Raw genomic sequence first — 6442 nt, forward strand, 5'->3', positions numbered from 1 at the left:
GTTCCATTTTAAAATCACCCGCAAAATAAATTTTTTATCCTCCTTATGCTGAAGTAGAATTTCATATGTTTCAGTTTTTGTCCATTGATGCTTGTTCTATCACAGAACACAACAGAGAAGAGTCTATCTCCATCTTATTTTCTTCACAGGTATTTGTACTCATTGGTAAGATTCCCCCTGAGTCTTCTCTTCTACAGGCTAAAAAAATCACAGCTCCCTCAAGTTCTCATCATATTATGGGTGCTCTAGCCCTTTCATCCATCATCTTTGCAGCCCTTCACTGGACTCCTGTATGTCCATGTCTCTCTCATCATGGGGAGCCCAGGACTGAAGCTAACACCCAGGTGTGGCCTCATCAGGGTTGAACAGAGGGGAAGGATCATCTCCCTTAACCTGCTGGCAACTTTCCTTTTAATGCAGCCCAAGGAGGCTGTTGGCCTTTGTGGCAAGGGCACATTTCTGTCTCATGATCAACGTGGAGCCCATAAGGACCTCCAAGTCCTTTTCTGCCAAGCTGCTGCACTGTCACTTGGTCCTCAGTCTGCCTTGAACAATCATCTCAACCACTCCTCCCAGTTCTATGTCAACAGCAAACTCATTCAGGCTGCACTGCATCCAGTTTGCCAGGTCAGTACTGACCCTGCAGTATGCCGCTAATGACTATCCTAGAGGTGAACCTGGTGCCACTACCATTTGAGCCCAACTGTACAGACAGATGTGAATCTACCTTGCTGTTCGCTTACCTTGTTCATATTTCCTTACATTGTAGTGGGATATTTTGCTGCCTGAAGGCCTCTTGAAACTCTCAAACACCATGAAAGCCCTGTATTAAATGAAATGCAAAATGAAATGCATTATTTTATATAATCTGTTTATGTCACTTTGATCATTTGATCATTTGGATCATTTGATCACTTATAGCACATCTGATCATACTGCTGTCATTCTATACCTGAAAGGCTATCATTTTTTTTTTTTTTTTGTTACCAAAGTGCGCATATTCAGTGGTATAATTTAGCACCTAAAAACTATTTAAACTTTCTTTAGAAACATTTTTCTCATTGTTACAAATGAAGTCTCAACTCAATCTGAATTTAGTAATATTTATAAAAGGAATATTTATAAAAGGCAAGTAAACAGCACTGGGTGTGCGGGGAGTCTACGCTCTACCAACAAGTACACATGAAGATCGAACTTTCTAAATATACAGAACATTGCTTTTACATACTAAACCCAAGTACATCTATACATATGTAAAATCAGAAAAGGTAACAAACAATCCTTTAAGTCTATTACTATCAATGTCCATGACTGGGGGAGCATAGGTTGGCCTGGTTGAAGTGCTCCCATATCTTCCATGACTTATAACAGTCTCCATTTTCCATTTCTTTTCTTGATTACAAACACTGAAGAATTCCAGGGCTAGTCGTGGGAACAATATGTCTTGCTTTAAGTTGTCAAGCAACTTGGCCTTTGGGCCTCATGCATCCCACTCCTCCTGGATCGAAGGGAAACATATCCGTCTCCTTTTCAAGGCCAATAGGCCTGGGTCAAAAGGCACGTCCAGGTCACCAGGGGGCGCAAGAGCAAAGGCCTTCGATGGCTGTAGCAGCAGAGGGGCCGATGGCGTAGCAGTCGGATCAGCAGAGGAGCCCGCAGCTCCCTCACTGTCTGGCAAACCACGTTTCTGACTGTGGTCCCACATGGCTCTTTAAGGCCTCAGAGACTGCTCGCCAGGTGCTGAGCAATCCCACTGCAACCTTGTTTTTAGTTGTGGAGTCCCACACCTTGACCTCAATTTGGTCCCATATATCAGGCTCATAAACTGTCCGATTGTTAATAAGGAGAATAAGCTCTAAGTTTACCAGGACAGTCTTTGTTCCTAAGGACGTATGATTCCCCATAATGCGCAACTGCTTAACAGTGAGGGGCAGTTGTGTGCGCGGCTCCGCTTCTCTCAGCTTGAGCTTCTCTCCAGCTCCAGTGTGCAATTTCCAGCGACTTTCAGTACGAGCTTCTCTGAACAGTTTGCTGAGTTTGGCCGAACCTATCTTCATGAGGCGATCAATGTGCCTGTTCCTGTCCTGGTCTCCATTCTGCCAGCCTGTTGCTTTTCGTTCCTTCTTTCTAATTCTTAATTGATGACATAATTTCATCGTGTTGCTTTTTTTTTTTTTTTTTTTAAATCTTGAGGGCAGGCTCCCCTCTTATACCCTTCTCCCCACAGCAGTCCTTTTCAAAAACAACTTTTCATTGGTCAAACAACTTTGCATATAACAACAACAGCAAACACCCAGCAATTTCCATGCCTTAATGGCTGGAGAACAAGCAACCTGCATGGAGTCTCCTGAATCACCCTTCTTTGTGCCCTCTAAACTCTTTACATTCCTGATGGCCTCATCGTTAAGAGTCTAATGCTATCAGCAACCACAGGGCTTGCCGACCGCCATGGCCACACTCCCACATCTCCCCCTTATTTATTAATATCAACCATCTTCTCGACACAAATTACCATTCCATATATCACATCATGATGTTTTCTGTTGTTTTTTTGTCTATTCTTTGGTGAAAAAATACCAAGAATCCTTTGGCAGTATCACAATTTTTTCCAAGTCTTTGTGTGAAGAATAGCTTTCTTCCATTGCTGGTAATGAACATCAAGCTTTCTCATTGTTTCTCTTGCCGTTGTTAATTGGCCTTGAAATTTAAACTCACAATGAGGATCTTTCAGGTTTTCCTATCTTTTCAGGTTTCATCTTGCCCAGTATAAAGTTAGTAGATTTTGCCTAATTCAGCTTTACTTTAGTTTTCAGAAGATGATATTTTTTGGACAATCCTTTCACATTATGCTCTTTGTATGCCCAAAAATTCACTTCAGTATTTATTCAGAAAGTATTTAAGAGTCTTCTTTCCTCTGTGCTGAATATTCACCTAAACCAGTGGAATTTGAAGTGATCTTAGCATATATTAAAACAAAATCTCCTTTTGTCTCCTTTATATATGACATTTTTGGATTAAAAATGGTATATATACATACCCTGGTAGATACCTACCTCTGCTGTGACTTTAATTTTACAGATGTAACTTGGTTTTCAATTTGGTCTCTGCAAATGGACCTTCCATATGAATGTGAGATGGAAGGTGACATGCTCTTTGTCATGCTAATGTAGATCTGATTGCTGTCATGCGGAGCATCATGTAAGGATTTTGTGCAGTTTATATAATTTAATGTATTGTAGTTGGATGCTAATGTTAAAAAAAAAAAGTTTCTTTATGAACAAGTCATTCAGCAACACACAAGAAACTGAATATTTGTCTGCCATTTCTGATGTCCAGTGACCTGATAAATAAAATTGAACAAGGACAGAGAAAAATATGAAGAACTGTCTGAAAACTAAATTGTTTCCAGTGGATACTCAGCAGTAAGCAGGGAAACTCACTAAACAATTTTTCTTCACTTCCTTGTTCACTACTTCTACCTCTGCTTTACTTCCTGTCTCTTCATAATATAACACTACTAATAATCATTACTGATATTAGATTGCCTTCTCATGGCTCTACAGTGCCTGATTAAAGCTTCAGAGGTTGCTGGATTTTGTTTTGACTAATTAAATAAGAATAATTAATTAAAAATAAAGAACATTAGGTTATTTTTAAGTGCAAGTATTGTGCACATTACTACATAAGTATCCTTTCTTTTTCTTGATAAACAGATTTATAACCTTTAAGTGCATAATGGCAACAGGACAAGTTGTTCAAAATGAAGGCAGCCGTGCCAATTATGTTTAATACATAAACATATTTACATTTCTTTGTGCATGGCACATAGCTAACCCATAGTAGCAGCACTAACTGTTGACTCGTTGATGCCTGAATGGTTCAATTTACAGGAGTGGTCTGGTACTAAAAGTGCTGGTGACAAGTGTCATAGACTGTGTACTTGTGAACAATAGTCTTTTATGTAAGGCTTAAGCACTTTTACACTTTTCTGGGAAAATGCCATTATATGGAAGAATATGGCACGTGAATAGCAGTGATACATTTGTATGAATCAAGCAAAACTTTTCAGTAGCTCCCAGTGCATGCTATGTTGATTTGCCAAACCATCATGACTCTGTACATAATGTCTTTCTAATGTTTCTAATGAGGAGGATTCTTCTGGTGCACACAGGAGTAGACCCAAGGATATACTTCATTACATAACATCTTCATGGCATTTGAGATTTTAATGAACAAAAAATTGTTTTACATTATTTCAAAATCCTTCACAAGGTAGTTGTCCAAAAAACAAGGGCATTAGGAACTGAGTATGAAGTGCTTTCCTATGTCTGTGCCATGTGAAGGTTAATAAAATTTGTTCCCATAAACAATTGCATGGGAAGAATCTTCTTTGCAATATATGTTTGCTGTAAAAGATACATTCCGGTTTCAGGCTTTATTCTCAATTGGCTTACTGATAGAAGTTTATGTCAGATGTTTGGGTTGGGAAGCTGTATGTATTAAAGCACTGACCTTAACGAGAGTCATGCAGTTAAAATCCTGCACAGTTCTTTTAAAATGTCAGGGGTTAATGTTATTTAAATGCAGTATTTGGTGGTTTAATTGAGTCATGCTTCGTTGTCTTTTACTGCACATTAATGCCAATGAAACACTGATTGTTGACAGAAAGTTCTCTTCAGCAAAGTATACTCTGACATATCATGCTACTATAGAAGAATAGTTCAGAAGGCAGAACAGTCTAGAGCAGGAATCCTATACTGTCTAAATGGTGGCAACTTTCATTATACACTGACAGGAAATGTGAACTAGATTTTTTTTTTCTTTCTCTCATACATGTTTTCAGGCTGCCTCCTGAGAGGACTGATAAGACAGAACTACTGGGTCTTTAGATAAATAAATTCATCTGAAGACTTTTGATGCGTGTTACATACGTTAGTAAATGTACCTTGAAGACTGCAAAGCCAGCTTCAGGAAGGTTGTTGTAGGAACACTTTTGGATAGTTTTTGTGAGCTAGCCTGAGGACAAATCAGTGGCTTTTCATCTTGTCTTTGTCTAAGTTTAGAAAAAATAAAATGATGTTATACCTCTGTATACTTCTCAATGTTAAGTTTGCATGCCAGTTTAAAACCATCAAGGGGAAATAGACACTGGCATGGTACACAAGGTATAGAAAATACTGTAAATTGTGGAGTCACAATCAAGCAAGAGCTTTTGAAGTGGAGTATGGGAAGCAATATATATTGTTGAGCTTACAAGAGCTTGTGTGCACAAGGGTGGTGTAATTTCAAACTGTGCTTTTGCATGGTAGAGTAACTCTTCCAAAATAACACCCTCACATGGACAACTGCTATAAACTTCTCTATTCCAGCTGAAATATTCTGCATGCTGCTTGTCTAGTCCCATAGGGTTTTTGCTATGCTTTTGGGCTCTGTGTTTTGGTCTCTGTGTTTTCCAGGATTTTTCTTATGACTGCAGGATACTTTCTGGAAGTCATTAGAATTCCGCATCCTGGAAATGAGTTTGCAAATGCATGTGTCTTGGCTTTTTTTTTTTTTTTTTTTTTTTTTTTTTTTTTAATATTTGCAAGCAAATGTCATTTTTCAACTTGATATCAGCCAGCCTGTTTGAAGCCTGCAACTGCAAATAGATCTAGCTTATGTGGAACTTTAGATGTATTGTGTGAATTTACTGATTCTGATGCTATCTTATTAGGTGACATCAGGACAACACACTTGAGATCCCAAAGGTATAACTGAGAGTTTGAATCTTATGTGAGTAGAAAAGTTGTAGCTAAGCATTTGAATCTTTTATGAGTGGTAGATCACAAAGAGTTTCCATAGCTAGTTGTAATAGTGCTTGTTGAAGCATCAGATCATTTAAGTACATGTCTTTATGGCTTTAAGTAAATATATTTAGCTTCCTTCCTGGTGTCTAAGGTATCAAGTGTTTGGAACCAGATTAGCTATTTCACAGTAGGAATTACTAGTGTTTTTGCAGACCTATGTCTTCTTCCAGGATCTACACTAAGCCTGTTGTATAATATGGAGAGCAGTGTAGTTCAGCAGTCAGGGCCTGCTCTGACCTGGAGGACTCAATTCTTATATCTGCCACTGACTCAAGGGAAAAAAAGTAAACACAAGCCAACCAACCAACCAAACCAAACCAAACCAAACCAAACCAAACCAAACAAAAAGGAGTCCTTCCATCTTCCAGAAATTTAAAGCTGGGCAGCAAAGAACACTGACCAATACAGAGAGGTGAAGTCATAAAGAGACTTGCAGGAACCTTGTGTAGCTAAGTCTAATTATAATGCAATTTGTTTGTATATGAACATTTCATCTGGGTGTTGGCTTTTTGAACATATTAATAAGGCATTATACTTTATGTTACTTAATGTATTCTTTATCACTTTGTGTTTTATATGCTGCTATGTATTGCACA

The sequence above is a fragment of the Aythya ferina genome (genome assembly GCF_964211825.1).
Source record: "Aythya ferina genome assembly, chromosome: Z".
Classification (NCBI taxonomy): domain Eukaryota; kingdom Metazoa; phylum Chordata; class Aves; order Anseriformes; family Anatidae; genus Aythya; species Aythya ferina.